General features: G+C 42.9%; 1 non-coding gene across 1 annotated transcript; it reads right to left on the bottom strand.

The window, feature by feature from the left end:
• Positions 1–5521: 5521 nt before the first annotated feature.
• On the bottom strand, positions 5522–5594 carry TRNAF-GAA (transfer RNA phenylalanine (anticodon GAA)). The gene has a single exon. It is a non-coding gene; the product is annotated as a tRNA-Phe (tRNA).
• Between the last annotated feature and the right edge of the window lie 13845 nt (positions 5595–19439).

Raw genomic sequence — 19439 nt, 5'->3', positions numbered from 1 at the left:
TATACACTGCTACAGGCATGGCTTTAAGGCCCACTATTGCTTGTGCGTGGATTTCTAAAGCCATAGTAAAGTGGTCAGGCACATTACTAGAGGACTTAGATGCTATGGATAGATGTAACATTGATTTGTTTTTGCGTCACATACAGGATTCTGCTGGATTCATGGTAGAGGCCATGAAAGACCTTGGAATGCTGAATGCAAGGATTACTTCCATGGCAGTATCAGTATGCAGAGGACTCTGGCTATGCCAATGGACTGCAGATGCAGAATCCAAGAAAAGCGTGGAGAACCTACCCTTCACAGGTCAGGCTCTGTTTGGGGATGCATTGGATCCGTGGATTTCCACGGCAACTGCAGGTAGGTCAACCTTTCTCCCCTCAGTGGCTCCACCGACTAGGAAATCTTATCCTACATCTACGCTGCAGTCCTTTCAGTTGGCAAAAAATTAAAAATCCAAATCCCCTTCCACCTTCTTTAGGGGTGGTCAGGGAAAATACAAAAAAATTGGACCAACAGGTTCTCAGGAATAGAAACCTAGTTCTGTCTGCTCAAAATCTTCAGAATGACGGTGGACCTCCCAGCCTGGGGATTGGGAAGGTGGGAGCAAGACTAAAAAATCTCAGTCACATCTGGGCGTCATCAGGCCTAGACTCCTGGGTGATGAAAATTGTTACCCAGGGATGCAGACTGGAGTTTCAGGAACTCCCACCTCTCAGATTCTTCAAATCAGGCTTACCAGTTTCGCTGACAGAAAGTGCTATCCTACAGGAATCCATTAAAAAATTGGTCAAAACAGATGTTATTGTCCCAGTTCCACCTCACCTACACCACAGAGGTTATTATTTCAACCTATATGTGGTGCCGAAACCGGATGGTTCGGTAAGGCCGATTTTAAACTGAAAGTCATTGAACCCTGCGTAAGGGAATTCAAATTCAAGATGGAATCTCTGAGAGCGATGATATCAGGTCTGGGGGAAGGGAAATTCCTAGCATCCCTGGATATCAAGGATGCATACCTTCTCATTCCGATCTGGCCGCCTCAACAGGCTTATCTCAGATTTGCGCTGCTGGATTGTCACTATCAGTTCCAAGCGCTGCCGTTTGACCTCTCCATAGCACCTAGAGTGTTCACCAAGGTCATGGCAGAGATGATGCTACTCCTCCGCAGGCAAGGAGTGAATATAATTCCATATCTGGACGATCTCCTGATAAAAGCGTCTTCCAGGGAGAGGTTGTTACAGAGTATTGCTCTCTCAACTCGACTACTCCAGGATCATGGGTGGATCCTGAACCTCCCAAAGTCAAATTTGGAACCGACAAGGAGACAGCCCTTCCTGGGATGATACTCGATACGGAAGTGCAGAGAGTATTTCTACCGGTGGAGAAAGCGTTGGTGATCCAATCAATGGTACGGGATGTCCTGAAGCCAGCCCGGGTATCGGTTCATCAGTGCATTTACCTTCTGGGGAAGATAGTAGCCTCCTACGAGGCTCTTCAGTACAGAAGATTCCATGTGAGGTCCTTCCAACTGGATCTCCTAGACAAGTGGTCAGGACCACATCTTCACATGCACCAGCGGATACGCTTGTCGCCAAAAGCCAGAATTTCACTCCTCCAGTGGCTGCAAACTTCTCACCTACTCGAGGGCCACAGGTTCGGGATTCAGAATCTGATCCTTCTAACCACGGATGCAAGTCTCAGAGGTTGGGGAAAATTTCCAAGGAAAGTGGTCAAGTCTGGAATTCATCCCTCCAATAAACATTCTGGAACTAAGGCCTTCTACAAGTGGCACATCTTCTGCAAGGTTCAGTCGGACAATGTGATGGCAGTGTACTACATAAACTAACAGGGCGGAACAAAGAGCAAAGCGGCAACGACAGAGGTAACAAGAATCCTACTCTGGGCAGAAAAGCACGCAGTGGCACTATCACCAATCTTCATTTCAGGGAGTGGACAACGGTGAAGCAGACTTCCTCAGCAGACACAATCTCCATTCAGGAGAATAGGGCCTCCACCCGGAGGTGTTCGCAGAGGTGACAAGCTGTTGGGGTGTACCTCAGGTAGACATGATGGCCTCTTGCCTCAACAAGAAGTTTCGCAGTTACTGATCCAGGTTGAGAGACCCACAGGCAGTGGCGGTGGATGCACTGGTAACTCCGTGGGTGTTCCAGTCAGTGTATGTGTTCCCTCCACTTCAACTCATCCCAAGAATTCTCAAGCTAATAAAAAGAACAAGAGTTCAGGTGATCCTCATTGCTCCAGGCTGGCCAAGGAGGGCTTGCTATACGGATCTTCCGGAGTTATTCCTGGAGGATCCGAGGCCTCTTCCTCTTCACGAGAATCTTCTTCAACAGGGGCCATTCGCTTATCAAGACTTACTGCGGCTAAGTTTGATGGCATGGAGGTTGACTGCCAGATTTTAGCTCGGAAGGGCATTTCGGAAAAGGTCATTTCTACCCTAATTCAGGCTAGGAAGGACGTTATGTCTAAACATTACCATCGAATATGGAAAAAGTATGTGTCTTGGTGTGAATCCAAGAAGTATCCAACGGTGGAGTTTCAACTAGGATGGTTTCTCCTCTTTCTGCAGGCTGGTGTGGATGTGGGCCTACGCTTGGGCTCCATTAAAGTCCAGATTTCAGCCTTGTCCATATTTTCCAGAAACAATTGGCTGCTCTCCCTGAGGTTCAGACTTTCTTGAAAGGGGTTCTAAACATCCAACTTCCCTTTGTGCCTCCTACAGCACCTTGGGATCTTAATGTGGTGCTGCAGTTCCTGCAATCAGATTGGTTCTCGACACGGAAGTGCAGAGAGTATTTCTACTGGTGGAGAAAGTGTTGGTGATCCAATCAATGGTACGGGATGTCCTTTGCAGGAGGTGGACGTCAAATTTCTTACATGGAAGGTGTCAGGAATCGGCATTCAGCAATGTCTCACCTACCAGCGCGCTGGTGTGCAGACCTCTGGAGGTCATGGCCCCAGTTGCAGCTGCATGGATGTGCTGACCGTGAACGTTGTTTTCCGTGTCGCTGAGTACCCCTGATTCAAGTCCCAAGAGTGCCTTGCTGTGTGCCAGTGTCCAGCCATGTGGGTGCCGCCATGACACCTGCTCTCAACTGACCCAGGCATCCAATCCAGTCCTGTGCTTACCCTCAGAGTTTAGGAATCAATCACCGCAGAGCAAGGGGTATAAAGTTCGGTCCGTGGCTCAGACACATCGCCTCGGACAACGAGTCACATTGGTGCCTCAAAGTTCTCCTGGTTCCCGTGTTCCTGTCTCCAGTGGTTCCCTGTGATTCTTCTTATCGCTTCTTTTCATTTCCTTTATTCTGCTACAGACTCCAGCCAAAGCCAGCCGCAGCTCATCAGTAGTAAGAGACTCTCCTCAGGTGTTTGTTACACTGCTTTACCTGTGCATCTTGTTAAATACAACTTATGCAAGCTTGTTCTAATGGGACTGTCTCCTGCCTGGGCCCTGTGTGGTAATAAGAACTGAGCTATACAGAGACTGTGTGTTTTATCAATATTACCGGAGTTCTGTTTTCCAAACCATTTCAGTTACCAAGTTATTCCACGTTTTGTTATCAGAGACTTTATTTGCTTCAACCCTTCTGCATTCAGCCATCAAGTTGTTTTTCATATATATTTGTGTTGCCAGAGATTTTTACCTTGGATTCAATTACCGTTACTATTTCTTTTCTGCCATTACCAATGCTAAGTACCATCTGTTGTTACATCCTTGCTTTGTGACCTCTGTGTGTATTAAACTTTAGCGCATATGCGCAGGACTTTTATTCTGCATCCATGTTTCATATATTGTACCAACACTGACCCACTAGTGCCCCCTCCGGGGACAGACAAAATCAGAAACCTGACAGAAGGCAGTCACACTGTTGGCAATGGCATCTGCTAGATGTGTGTCTGAATTGGGGGCTTTGTCTTGCAAGAGCCCCCATTTGATTTTCCATGAAGATAGGGCTGAGCTCAGAACATGTCAGCAATTTCTTCCTAAGGTTGTGTCTGCTTTTCATATCAACCAACCTATTGTGGTGCCAGTGGCTACTGACTCCTCAATTACCTCAAAGTCCTTGGATGTGGTGAGGGCTTTGAAGATTTATGAGAAGAGAGCCTCTCATCACAGGAAGTCGGACACTTTGGTAATTCTTTATGATCCCAACAAGGTTGGGTGTCCTGCTTCTAAGCAGATGATTTCTCGTTGGATCAGGTTTACTAGTCAGCATGCTTATTCTATGGCAGGTTTGAAGTGTCCAAAATCTGTTAAGGCCCACTCCACTCGTAAAGTGGGTTCTTCCTGGGTGGCTGCCCAGGGTGTCTCGGCTTTACAGCTTTGCCGAGCAGCTACTTGGTTTGGGTCGAACACGTTTGTTAAGTTCTACAAGTTTTATACTATAGCCTCTGAGGACCTTAAGTTTGGTCAATCTGTTCTGCAGGAACCTCAGCACTCTCCCTCATGTTCTGGGAGCTTTGGTACACCCCCATGGTACTAAATGGAACCCCAGCATCCTCTAGGACATAAGAGAAAATAGGATTTTAATTACCTACTGGTAAAACCTTTTCTTGTAGTTTGTAGAGGATGCTGGGCGCCCGCCCTGTGCTTCGTATTTCTGCATTGTTACTTGGTTCAGTATTATTGTTTCAGCCATTGCTGAATTATTCCAAGTTGGTTAGCTTGGCTTTCCTATTTGTTATGTGTGAGCTGGTGTGAATCTCACCACTATCTGTGTATTTCCATCTTTCGAAGTATGTCCATCTACTTGGGCACAGTTTCTAGACTGAGTCTGGTAGGAGGGGCATAGAGGGAGGAGCCAGCCCACACTATTACACTCTTAAAGTGCCAGTGGCTCCCAAAAGACCCGTCTATAACCCATGATACTAAATGGAACCCCAGCATCCTCTACGGACTATGAGAAAAGGATTTACCGGTAGGTAATTGAAATCCTATTTTTGGGGGTTTAAGATTAGGCAAACTAAAAGAACATCAAGAGTTCTTGAAGAGCGAAACATGAAAATTAAAGTTTCTGCTGGTAAATTGCTATTAACTAACAAAACAACAGAAACTAAACATGCCAAAACACAGGCTTGAACCAGGGACCAGGGGATCTTTAGTCTAACACTCTCCCAAATGAACTAGTTCAGATAACTGTGAAAACGGCAAAGTCTATTATGGGGTTTAAGATTATGCAAACTAAAAGAACATCAAGTGTTCTTGAATAGTAATAACTCAACATTATAGTTTCTGCTGTTAAATTCCTTTTCACTGAAGAAAAATCTTATTAAAAAAATGCCAAAACCCATGATCGAACCAGGGAGCTTTAGATCTTCAGTCTAACGCTCTCCAAACTCAACTATTTCGGCTAGCTCTACTAATGAGAATTTATTTTACTGGGGCTAATGATAATGCAAACTGTAATAACATGAAATGTTCTTGAAGACCAGAACCTGGACACGGCAGTTTCTGCTTCTAAATTGCTATTCTGTAACAAAAAACAGCCACCAAACATGCCAAAATCCAGAATTGAACCAGATACCTTTAGATCTTCAGTCAAATGCTCTCCCAACTGAGCTATTTTGGCTAACTGAAAGTGGCAAAGTCTTTTTTGGGGTTTAAGATAAAGCAGACTGAAAGAACATCAAGTGTTCTTGAGCAAAACCTGAAAATAAAGGATTCTGCTGGTAAATTGCTATTCAGTAACATGCTATATTGCTTCTTGCTGAATTGCTATATAGTAACAAAATGCAAACACCCAAACATGTTGAAACCTATGATCGAACAAGGGACCTTTAGATTTTCAGTCTAACACTCTTCTAACTGAACTATTTCAACTAACTGTGGAAATAGTAATGTCTTTTTTTGGGTTAAAGATAAGACAAACTAACAGAACATCAAAAGTTCTTGAGCGAAACATGAACACAAAAGTTTCTGCTGCTAAATTGCTTTTCACTGAAGAAAAAACTTATTGAAAAATGCCAAAACCCAGGATCAAACCAGGGACCTTTAGAGATTCAGTCTAACACTCCCAACTGAGATATTTTGGCCAGCTCTACATATGAGAAAGTCTTTTTTTGAGGCTAATGATAATGCAAACTGAAATAACATGAAACGTTCTTGAAGATTGAAACCTGAATACAACATTTTCTGCTGCTAAATTTGTATTCATTAACAAAAATCAAAACACCCAAACCCGGGACATTAAGATCTGCAGTCTTATGCTCAACCAGCTGAGTTATTTTGACATGCTCTACAAATGAGAAAGTCTTTTTTGGGGGCTAATGATAATGCAAACTGAAATAACATATAATGTTCTGGGAAGATCGAAACCTTAACACGACAGTTTCTGCTGCTAAATTGCTATTCAGTAATAAAAAGCAAACACCCTAACATGCCGAAACCTGGGATTGAAAGAGATGACCTTTAGATCTTAAGTCTAACACTCTCCGAAACTGAGCTATTTCGGCAAACTGCAAAAGTGGAAAAGTCTTCTTGGGGTGCTAATGATAACGCAAACTAAAATACCTTGAAATGAATGAGAAAGTCTTCTTGGGGGGCTAATGATAATGCAAACTGAAAGAGCAAAACCTATGCATGACAGTTTCTGCTGCTAAAATGCTTTTCACTGAAGAGGAAACTTTTTGAAAAATGCTGGCATCCAAGACCTTCATATCTTCAGTCTAACGCTCTTCCAACTAAGCTATTTTGGAAACCTCTGTGAATGAGTAGTCTATTTGGGGGCTAATGATAATGCAAACTAAAATAACATGAAATGTTCATGAAGATTGAAACCTGAACACAAGTGTCTCTGATAAAATGCTATTCAGTTACAAAAAGCAAACACCCAAACTCTGGATCGAACAAGTGCCCTCATTCCGAGTTGATCGCTTGCTAGCTACTTTTTGCAGCCGTGCAAACGTATATTCGCCGCCCATGTGGGAATGCATTTTTGCTTTGCAAGTGTGCGATCGCATGTGCAGCTGAGCGGTACAATTTTTTTTTTTTGCAGTTTCTGAGTAGGTCTGAACTTAATCAGCCCTTGTGATCACTTCAGCCTGTCTGGTCCCGGAATTGCTGTCAGACACCCGCCCTGCAAACGCCTGGACAAGCCTGCGTTTTCCCTACCACTCCCAGAAAACGGTCAGTTGACACCCATAAACGCCCTCTTCCTGTCAATCTCCTTGCGATCGGTTGTGCGAATGGATTTGTCACTAGAAGCATTCCACAGCAACGATGCTGTTTGTACCCATACGATGCACGTGTGCATTGCGGTGCATACGCATGCGCACTAGTAACCTGATCGCTGCACTGCGAAAAATGGCAGCGAGCGATCAACTCGGAATGAGGGCCAATGAACCTTCAATCTAATGATCTCCCAAATTAGCTATTTCGGCAAACTGCATAAATGAAAAATTCTAAATACTAAAATTTCATGAAATGCTCTTGAAGAGCGAAACCTGGACATGATAGTTTCTGCTGCTAAATTGCTTTTCACTGAAGAAAAAACATTATGAAAAATGCCAGAACCCAGGATCAAACCAGTGACCTTTAATCTAACGCGCTCCCAGCTGAGCTATTTCAGCAAACTTTATAAATGAGAAAGCCTTTTTTTGTGGCTAATAATAATGCAAACTAAAAAACATGAAATGTTCTTCAAGAGCTAAACCTGAACAAGATAGTTTCTGCTGCTAAATTTCTTTTCACTGAAGAAAAATCTTAATGAAAAATGCCAAAACCCAAGATCGAACCAGGAACCTTTAGATCTTTAGTTTACCACGCTCACAACTGAGCTAGTTCTGCAAGCTATACAAATTATAGTGTTCTTTTTGGGGGCTGAAGATAATGCAAACTAAAATAACATGAAATGTTCTTGACGATCGAATACAAAACAGGACAATTTCTACTGCTAACTTGCTATTCAGTATCAAAAAGCAAACACCAAATCATGCCTACACACAGGATTGAACAAGGGACCTTTAGATCTTTTGTCTAACGCTGTTGCAACTGAGCTGTTGAAGCAAGCTGCATAAATGGGAAAGTATTTTGGAGTCTACATATAATGCAATCTAAAATTACATGAAATGTTTTTAAAGATCGAAACCTGAACATAAAAGGTTCTGCTGCTACAGATGTGTTTACGTACACCTTTCCTATATCCTGCAATGAGAGAAGGGATTTAATTTGGGATACCACACAGAGCAGTGGGAAATGGATAGAATATTAAGGATAGATATTTTATGTGATGTGGTCACACACCTATAAACCCCGGTATTCCCAAGTGGTCTCCCAACCAAGGGGGTCATTCCGCGTTGATCGCTCGCTAGCTAGTTTTAGCAGCCATGCAAACGCTATGCCGCCGCCCACTGGGGAGTGTACTTTAGCTTAGCAGAAACATGAACGTATGTGCAGCCAAGCTCTGCAAAAACAGTTTGTGTAGTTTCAGAGTAGCTCTGAACCTACTCAGTGCTTGTGATAACTTCAGCCTATTCGTATCTGGATTTAACGTCGTACACCCGCCAAGCAAACGCCCAGCCACGCCTGCGTTTTTTCAGACACGCCTGCATTTTTGCAAACACTCCCTGAAAACGGTCAGTTGACACCCAGTAACGCCCCCTTCCTGTAAATCTTCTTGCAGCCATCAGTGCGACTGAAAACTTTGCTAGAACCTGTGAAAAACAACAACGGGCTTTGTACCCGTACGACGAGCGTGCGCATTGCGGTGCATACGCATGCACAGAAAAGCCATTTTTTTAGCCTGATCGCTGCGCTGCGAACAACGGCAGCTAGCGATCAACTTGGAATGACCCCCCCAAGTACTAACCAGGCCCTACACTGGATTGCTTACAAGATCAGATGAGATTGGGCATATACAGTGTGGTATGATAGTAGGTTTGTTAGGACCCTCATAAGCAATGTGCCATGGTTTGCAAGGTAAATTACTTTTTCTCAGAAGGATTCTGAAACAAAAAATTGTATAAAAGTGACCATCATTCACCTAGGAGTAACCCAGAAAGCCAGGGTATACAGAGGATTTAAATAATCTGGTCACTTTGTGTATCAAAAAAGGAGGCACAAGGCATCTGTGTCTCAATCAATTCAGGTAAACATTCTTTATTTTTATATTGGTATAGGTTTATATTAGAGGGTATAATTATGGTATTCCTACCCTTCTGTTTTTCTCCCATTGTGCCAAAATTGGTATTGGGAGAGGAATGAGAGAGGGTGGCACCTTCCTTCAGTTAGAAAGAAGAAAGTTTGAGATATCTAACACTATGGTAATGTAGAATTTTCACTGATGCACCAAATGCAGTGCAGAGAAAGGGTTTCATTATTAGTCTAATACGCGATATGCTCATAGGGAGGGAAAGGGAAACAAAGGAAACACGCAAATACACAGATAAACAAATATGCTTTGTGCAGTGTGTTAAGTTCATGTAATCATGGAACCATACTGTTTATCCTTTTATTAACTACGTTCTCATTTATCGTCCTCTCAGAGGGATTGTGATGTAATGAGATATCCTTATGCATACAGCAAAGAAAAAAAGGGGTCTAGCAATACCAAATATTTCAGATATCTCAAAGAGTACCTCAATGCTTTTTCAAATTTCTCCTGAAATAGTCAATATGAAACACATCCTGAGTCCTGTGGTTAATCTGCTATTTTGTTTCAATTGTAGCACATGCACTTGCAACAATTGTTGCCAAATATGGATTTATAGAGGGACTTGAGGACCTTTCAATGCAGCCGTCCAGTGCACGTTTATATTAAGCACAAAGTAGGTGCTTTCACCAAGCTAGCTGTGTCTGAATATTATAACAGAAACACATGCAACAAATGTTGCCGAATATTAATGTTAATAAAGAGACAGGTAAGGCTTAGAGTAGGGCCACTTAATAAACATTAAATTCAGCAACAAATAAAGAGTCTACTCCCTGCTTACCGCCCCATGGCAATGTTTGGTAGGTATCAGTAAATAATGGTACAATACCGGGTGTATACTTGTGCCAAAGAAAGCAAATGTTACCATACAGTTGAGGCACCGTGTGATCTTAGGGATGGTTCCAGTCGGGTAGCTTCCATTGAAAAAGATATTGTGAAACGCACATTAGGGAGAAATGAACGCGGTCACGTAGGTGCACACACGTGACCGACAGAGCTGGTGGGAGACAGTTTGGGACCATCCCTCAGCCCGCATGGCACCTCACCTGTGTGGTGTATCAGAATCCTTCTGAGAAAAAGTCATTTACTTTACAAACAATGGCACATTGCTTATGATGGTCCTAACATACCTACTATCATACCACACTGTATATTCTCAATTCATCTGATCTTGGAAGCAATCCAGTGGTGGGCCTGGTTAGTTCTTGGTTGGTTGGGAGACCACCTGGGAATATCTGGTTTTGTAGGTGTGTGACCATACAACCCTACACAGAGGGACAATTTCTACATGGTCTCTGACATAATCTTGCATTTCTATAACTTATAATTACATTTTCTTTTATATTTTCATGATTAGAACCACAATGCCAATTTAATACATTTTAAACAATATTGGGCAATCTGTGTATCTTATATTTAAAATATATGTAATAAAAAAAAATATTATGCTGTGAGGATACCGGGTTCAAAATCACTCAAGCTTGGTAGTAGATGAAAAACCAACCATGGTTTATTGACAGAATAGGTTATAATACCATTCAGCACACTTCTGTAATCCAATTCCACATGACGATTCCCACCACAATCTCCTGACAGAACATTACTTCTTAGTCTGGGAGCAGAGAGTCTCTTCTAGCAATACAGAGTTCCAAATAAATCCAATATAATGGGTCCCCAAGCAGATCCCTGGCAGAACATCACTTCTTAGCCTGGGATCAAAGAATCTCTCTTCAGCTCTCTGGATAGCTCTACTTATACCTCCAGAAGCTTCATATTGCTGGGGTGTGTGTGACCTCTGTGTCTTAGGATCTTACAGCATTGGAATACAATACATATTCTAGTCAAGGTGATTACATCAGTCAGAGAGCCACCCTGTCTGGTCAGCTCACTTTTGGACAATGGGGAGTAAACAAACATAGACAATGGTACCTTATATGACTCACCCTCTGAGGGTCCACTGTGGTGTATGAAAACAATGGGAAACTAGGTCTTACATAAATACATTATCTAAAGGGTAACAGATAACATAACACAATTACATATATTAACAATATTAAGGTTGATTTAAACACAGTATTGGGTGAGCAGCAATGGACATGTTATGGAGAATGAACAAACAGACAAATGGATGAATATGGATATGGGTATAAAAAGTACATATTTGACACAGGAAATGAGGCATAGCTATCTTAATTGTCACAGACCTCATTTTCTCACATTCCTCTCCCACTTTTTAGACATAATGTCCCAGCAAGTTGTAGGTAAAGTCCTCAATGTCCAAGCAAGGCTGTTGGGATAATCCAGTAAGACTTTCCTTAGGTTTGGTGAGAGGGTGATTAGCAGTTCAGAAGCTCCTCCACCACTTTTAAGCCCTGTGCCTGGGCAATACAAACTAGCTAGCACTGTAACGCCACCTGGGTCAAAAGGACTGTGGGTCATGTTTCCTGAAGAATCTAATGACCGGCCTTTTGGGTCTGGTGAATTATGATCAGCAATCCACAATTGCTCAGTTCTTCACCAGATTCTCAATTATATGTCCCTGGTAGCAAATAACTCTGGGCACAAAACATATTTGTAAATGCCTGAACCTCTCCCACTCATTCCGTGGTCTCCCACCTGAGAACAAGCAAATAGTGGCATACTGGCTGAGAGCAGTTTCCCTCCTGGTGTTGCATTACATCCCTCACCTCTGGCACTTCAGGAGTGGGTATTTTATCCATGTGTCCCAAACATAAATTTGTCAGTTGCATAAGGACGGGCAGATGCTGGCGCTCTGCCATGGCCTCAGATACAGTGTGGGGCTCTCCTCCACCCTCATCAGATTGCATGCCCAAAATCTATCCAATGGCAGTAACATGTTGGGGCTCCTGCCCTATTGCCAAAGGCAAATTGAACTTTGGCTGCAGGGAAGTAGCAAATCCAACAATTTGTCTCTTAACTCTTCCCCCTCAAAAGCCACTTTCACTGTTCCCTCAGGAAATTCCCTATGTGGCTGCAGAGAAGCTGACAGGATTGACAAATCGCTGTCCAGGTCTTTTCCCTCAAAAGCCAATTCCCCCTCCCCCAAACACAACACTGTGAATGGCTCAGTAGCCAGGACTGGTTGGTGCTCACCTGAAGGATTCCCCTGGAGGCTCTGTTGCTCCAGTGGTGGTAGGGTGACCATGGCGACTTCTTCCTCAATGTCTCGCTGGCACTCTGCGATGGTTTCTATATCCTCCAAGCCCACAAATGGCCAGTTGTGACACAGCTCGGGCTGGTCACAGAGTGTTTCACTGCGACATTCCCCCAGGGAGAAGAGAATGGGTTGCAGAGAGTGCTTCCTTGCATCCACCTGGTCAAGGTCAGACATTTCCAGTGTAACATACTGGGCAGACAGTTCTTGGCACTCTCTCACTAAGTCCTCATCTTCCATCTCAGCAAAAGGGAAGTTGTAGTGCAGTTCCTCCCTCGTGCCTGGATTGTGCTCACTGCTTTCTTCACTTCAACGCATGCTTCCATCCGTAGAGAACACTGGGCAACGTCTTTCCTTGGGTATGGGAGAAGCTGTTGCAGGTGGTGCCTTTCAGCATCCACCCTGTAACACTGGTCTCGCCATGCTGGGGTATCCAGGGGCCCCCGATCCAATGCCATTTCCTCTGTCTCTGTCCAGGAAGACACTTTACTCTGCACTTGCCCTTCCGTCTATGTATATTGTATCCTTTATGTCATTTGGGCCACTGTGGTGATCACTTCCTCCCTGAATTCCTCCAACTCTGGCTCTCTTAGCAGATTCCATGTGGCTGCTTCACTTCTGCAGTGCATGAACACATTCCCCAGATGACACAACTTGTCCTGTATGCTGGATACTCTCCACCTGCTGATTATCCACTGAGCTTCATTCCAGTACTCCCAAATGTACTGCATCTTGGTAAATATAAATAACATATCCGGCTTCCCAGCCTGCCAATATGCTGACGAACTTCCATCCACAAGCTCCACTGCCCTGGTTCCATTACTGATCCCCTCTGCTGAGTCCTGGACCATATCCTCCTGTTCCTCCTCATCACAAGGGTGCTCAAAGTCCCATTGAGCCAATTTTCCAATTAGGGACCCCTTGGTATCCACTGTATTAAATACAATGTTTCTTGCATGACACAGTTCTTGCATGACTCCCTTCTTGCTGTATCGGTAGCATAGCGCGGCGGAATCCATTGCCTGCTGTGGTTTATTCCTTTCTGCTGGTGTCTTAAGTGATCCCACTGCTGCCACCAAAGCTTGGTAGTAGATGAAAAACCAACCATGGTTTATTGATAGAATAGGTTATAACACAGTTCAGCACACTTCTGTAATCCATGTCCACATGACGATTCCCACCACAATCTCCTGACAGAACATTACTTCTTAGACTGGGAGCAGAGAGTCTCTTCTAGCAATACAGCATCCCAGATAAATCCAATATAATGGGTCCCCAAGCAGATCCCTGGCAGAACATCACTTCTTAGCCTGTGATCAAAGAATCTCTCTTCAGCTCTCTGGGTAGCTCTACTTATACCTCCAGAAACTTCATATTGCTGGGGTGTGAGTGACCTCTGTGTCTTAGGATCTTACAGCATTGGAATACAATACATATTCTAGTCAAGGTGATTACATCAGTCAGAGAGCCACCCTGTCTGGTCAGCTCACTTTTGGACAATGGGGAGTTAACAAACATAGACAATGGTACCTTATATGACTCACTCTCTGAGGGTCCACTGTGGTGTATGAAAACAATAGGAAACTAGGTCTAACATAAATACATTATCTAAAGGGTAACAGATAACATAACACAATTACATATATTAACAATATTAAGGTTGATTTAAACACAGTATTGGGCGAGCAGCAATGGACATGTTATGGAGAATGAACAAACAGACAAATTGGATGAATATGGATATGGGTATAAAAAGTACATAATTGACACAGGAAATGAGGCATAGCTATCTTAATTGTCACACACTTCATTTTCTCACACCTGCCATGTATGGCATGGCTTTGCATGCCATAAACTCAGACATTAAGCCATGCTTTGTTATTTTTAACTTAATTTGCTTCTTTATACATATTCTATTATGGGTAATCAAAAATTTAAAATCCATCCTCTCACTACTCGTAGAAAAAACTTAGCTGTGCTATGCATGACATGCCAAATTCAGCAAAATTGAAAAGGGGAATGTGGACACATCTGTAAATTGCTTTTCACTGAAGATAAAACTTATCAAAATATGCCAAAACCTGTGATTTAACAAGGGACATTTAGATCTTCAATCTAAAGTTCTCCCAATTGAGCTATTTCAACAAGTTGAAAAAAGTTTTGTGAATCCCCTGTAAATGGCGCACTAAAAGCAACCCACTAACTGATTCACCATAGTTGAACCTCACCACAAGTTCAAATAATAATACAAGTTTTAAATAGAAATTTGTAGGAATCAAGATGGCAGGCGCGTACTCAAAAAAATTATGTATACTTAACACAACGTCCCTGAGGTATATGGATAAACTGAATCTCCACACTGCCACGTGAACGCCCTTCTTTTCTTCCTCTGCACAATTCTCTTCTCTCGGGCCAAAACTGACATGAAAAAAGAATAATGCATGTATGTGCAGTAAAGTTTTTTAATTAAAAAGCAAGTCTCTCTTATTGCCACACACATTCACACGGAGAAGATGATATTAATCCACTGAAGATGTGTACCCCAACTCACTTTCCAAATGGTAGTTTTAAACGCATAAAGGTATCTTTTATCCACTACTGTGTCAGAAAAACATAAATTTGGTGATATACCCCTTCTACCAGAAAAGGTAAGCGTACCTCATTCACACAAATGAGGTTTGATAGAAGCACATAAAAGTTTCTTTTATATTCTAACAGATGAATATGAGGCGTACCCTACTCATGGGAAAAGTGATAATGTTCAAACACATCTGGGTTTCTTTCGACGGTTTAATATGTAAGTTGTTCCCAACAACTCATCACCATATATGAATAATCCCAGAGCTTGCACCAAGCAGAATTTCAACCACGATAGGTCCACATAAAAAATATTTATTGATTAAAAAACACCCCACACAGTTGGGGTATAAAGCAGCACAAACAAATGAGTCTGAAAAGGTGTTATAGCAGTGTGACTTACACAAAAAATCCAAATATACAATCTCATAAAAATTACAATGTTCAAAAAACGTATAAAAAAATCGATAGATATCAGTTTATACCTAGATGGTATAAAGGAAAAAGTCCACACTCTCAGTTGATCAACATCTTTCAGCCTGTCATAGGCCTTTATCAAGACATAACACATGTAGAGAGAGTTAGATTTGGGTGAGGTGTGTTCAAACTGAAATCTAAATTGCAGTGTAAAAATAAAGCAGCCAGTATTTACCCTGCACATAAACAATATAACCCACCCAAATCTAACTCTCTGCACATGTTATATCTGCCCCCCCCCCCTGCAGTGCACATGATTTTACCCATGAGAGAAAGATTTTGTTGCTGCGATCAGGTCTGAATTAGGCCCACTCTCCCAACTGAGCTATTTCAGTAAGCTCTACCAAATGAAAAAGTTTTTTTTTTCAGGCTAAAGATAATGAGAAATACAATACCATGAATTTTTCTTAAAGTTCGAATGATGCACATTTCACTTTCTTCTACTAGATTGCTTTTTAGTGAAAAAATATTATCCCAACATGCCAAAACCCATAATCTTTAGTTCTTTAGTGTCAAGGGAGGCAGTGCTGGCAACAATAATCTTGGGGCCAGGTACACTGACATCTCTTAGGGGCCCCCCTTGACCCCCAAACCCCCACACACACCATACCACCACCACACACCCACACTTCCCCTACCTGCATGTGACAATACATGTATTACCAAATATAAGACATTCAAATACTGTTTTGTGAAGGTCAAGTACAAAGGAATTCAAATAACAAGCTGTGTCAATGTCCAACATTTCAGTCCTGGCAAACTTGTATCAACTACATAAAACAATCATCCAAACAATACCTTATATACCAGATTCTTATTAATGTATAGTGAACAGACAGTGTGCGCCCCGCCACCGCCGGGCCCTGGGGCTGCAACGTCACCGACGTATGACATGTGTCATGGCATTACACGCTTACCGGGGTCGGGGGTTGGTGTCTGCAATGCCATGGACACAGTGGGATGATATTGGGATCCCAGTGCTTGGAATGCCAGCAGTCAGAAGACCAACAGTGGCATCCTGATGTGCAGAATCATGACAGCTGCTAAGTATTCTAACCCCCCTCTACCCCCTTAATCCTAGCCCTACCTACCCGCAGCCTACCCCTTACCCTCCCTCTTTAGTGCCTAACCCTTACCCTCCATTTTTATTGCCTAACCCTCCCCCTAGTGCCTAAACCTAACCTCTCCCAGTCCCCGCAGTCTAACCCTAACCTTCCTTGGCATACTTACAATGTCGGGAACCCGGCATCAGTGGTGGATTTCTGGCGTCGGTATTCCGAATGCCAGCATCCCAAATGTTGATGTGCTAACTGGATCCCGACACAGTAATCTTGACACTAATGCAGTATAATTATTAAACAACAGTTCACAAAAACATATAAATAACAATGTATAACAATGTACCTTAAAATTAACACATTACATACATTTGATACCAGTGAAAAAGTGACAATATCTATACAAACAAAATTTGATGAACTGAAATATAATAAAAAAGGGGGAGAGAGAGAAAGAGAGAGAGAGTCAGTGTCACTCAGTCTTCTTCTTGATTGCTGCATCATCACAGGGGAGCAGAGGAGGGTATATGCAGTTAGGGCATGCCGTTGCTGTGTGAAGCCAACAGTGCTGCAGCTTGGGGCTTGTGCCTACTTCCAGTTGCTTCTTTCAGCAGCACTGCTCTTCCTGGCCACGGTGGCAGGGACAGAAGAGTTAGGGCCAGCGTTGGCACAGCATAATGATGTTCACAGACCAGGTGACAGAGGTAATGGAGGTAACCAGGATGGAGGTGGGTGTTACCCTTGCCTGTTTGGGGCTTTGTTTCTTACTCGAGTGACATTGGATATGCGACCGGCGCGCTCAGTCTGTTTTTTTCTAGTTAGTTGATGCAGCTCTGTTTTGTTTCTCGCTGGATCACGGGCCCCTTTGATCCATGGGGTCCATGACAGGGATACCTGAAGGGAGGTACACAAGTAGAGATGTGCGCTTAAATTCTAAGTAATCAGACTAGATTGCTTAGAAATTAGCACACATCGCTCCGAGTGTATAGCCCATAGCGATGCGGCTATCGCAGACTTTAGATTGGCCTGCATACATGCTAAATCTAGTTAGATCGCTCACTTAACTGTTGGATGAAGTGAGCGTTTTGGTTTTTTGTTCCCGCTCGCTCAGCACACATCGTGCTGTATGCTGAGTGTCCAGAGATGTGTGCTGAGTGATATGTGCTAGATCGCTCAGCACACATCTCTGGGAGAAATCTGTACATATGTACCCCCCTTAATGCTCTCCCAACTGAGCTATTTTGGCAAGCTCTACCAGTAGGAAAGGCTTTTTCTGGGCTAAAGATAAAGAAAACTAAAGTAGCGAGATATGTTCTTAATGTTCAAATGATGTACATTTCAATTTCTGCGACTAAATTGTTTTTCAGTGGAAAAAACCTTTATACAAACATGCCAAAACCCAGCATATTTAGATCTTCAGTCTAATGTTCTCCCAACAGAGCTATTTCAGTGATATCTACTGATATCAAAGCTTTTTTGGGGGGGCAAAAGATAATGGAAACTAAAATATTATGAAATGTTCTTAATGTTTGAATGATGTACATTTCAGTTTCTGTTACTAAACTGCTTTGAAGAGTGGGTGATCAAAGGCTTTTCCAACTGCCCCCCTGTGGGACATTGTGGCCCATGGGTGAAACAGTGGGAGCGTGTCCGATTAGTGGGACTGTCCTGTTGGAATCCAGGGTATGTCCCAATTGGAATGCACAGCGTGTGGTGACCGGATAGTCACGAGGAGAGGAAGCAGGAGGAAGTGCTCTCTCGTGGACTGTGACCCATGTAGCAGCGAGAGACACTACCCTGCCCGACACGTGGACCCGCAGCTTCAGGAAAGAGGAAAAAGGCACTGCAGCTTCCACGTAAGAGGAGGGAGAGACACTGGCACTGTGCCAGCCGGAGCGAGGAGGTGCTTCCCCGATCTCCAGAGTGAACACTGGGGTGAGCACTGCAGGGTGACACTGGAGCGGGACATATACACAGCTGAGAGGCACAAGGAGCTCAGCAGTCCCACAGTACACAGCTCTGTACTGGAGCCTGGGAGCCTATAAGAGCCCAGTGAAGCATTACCAGCAGAGGCATCCAGGGAGCAAACCCCCTCACTCCTTCCCAGAGGCCACCACTTCATTTGGAAGCAGAGGGCCCCAGAGAGAAGTGGAGAGAGGTGGGAAACCAATCCAAACCCTGTCTCTCAACTGGGAATTCTACTTACCTCTGGATATGGCTCAATAAAAGGTTGGAGCACCAGAAGCGGGAGCTAATGAACATTTTCTTCAACAGAGAGAGGATTTGGTAATGATTACATGCTGAATAATACTAACATGGCCATGTTTAATTAACCATCACTCTGCATGGAAAAGTTTGATTAAGAACTGTTTAGTTGACTGCATGGAAAAGTCTAACTAAAAACTGTTCAGTAATGTGCATGATTACTAACATCGGATAAAGAATATATACTAATGCCTGCTAAGTGACTGATTGTCCAAACATCGGACACCTTTCAGCTGGATACAAAGTCTCTAATGATTAACACTGCAGTGAATGCCTGATATAAGATACTCTGTAACAATAGCCTGCTGAAATTTATATAACACCTGTCACTTATCTATAAGTAAATACAAAGTATCTTATTGGAATACAGCTATAGGATTACTGAAAAGGAATATTTGTGTTTATAATGAGGTGGTTGTAAGGATTATATATGAATGCATTGTGATTTTAGTAAATTTACACTATTATCAGCTAAAGTTTACAAAGAGATAATATATTTTAAAGGATAAAAATAAAATGTGCAAGCTTCCCAATTGGACCAGTATGTTACAGAGATATTCCAAAATTTACTTCCAGATCTTCCTAACTCACAGCTGATTAATAGACTGTATACATAGACTTCGGAAAAAAAAAAAAAATCCCAGAGAGTATGCCTAGAGATACGATAATGAGAATACATTATTACCAAACCACATAGCAAAGTCTGAGAATAAC

This window comes from Pseudophryne corroboree, chromosome 4, assembly GCF_028390025.1.
Source record: "Pseudophryne corroboree isolate aPseCor3 chromosome 4, aPseCor3.hap2, whole genome shotgun sequence".
Lineage (NCBI taxonomy): Eukaryota > Metazoa > Chordata > Amphibia > Anura > Myobatrachidae > Pseudophryne > Pseudophryne corroboree.
This window is presented reverse-complemented; position numbering and strand designations above follow the sequence as displayed.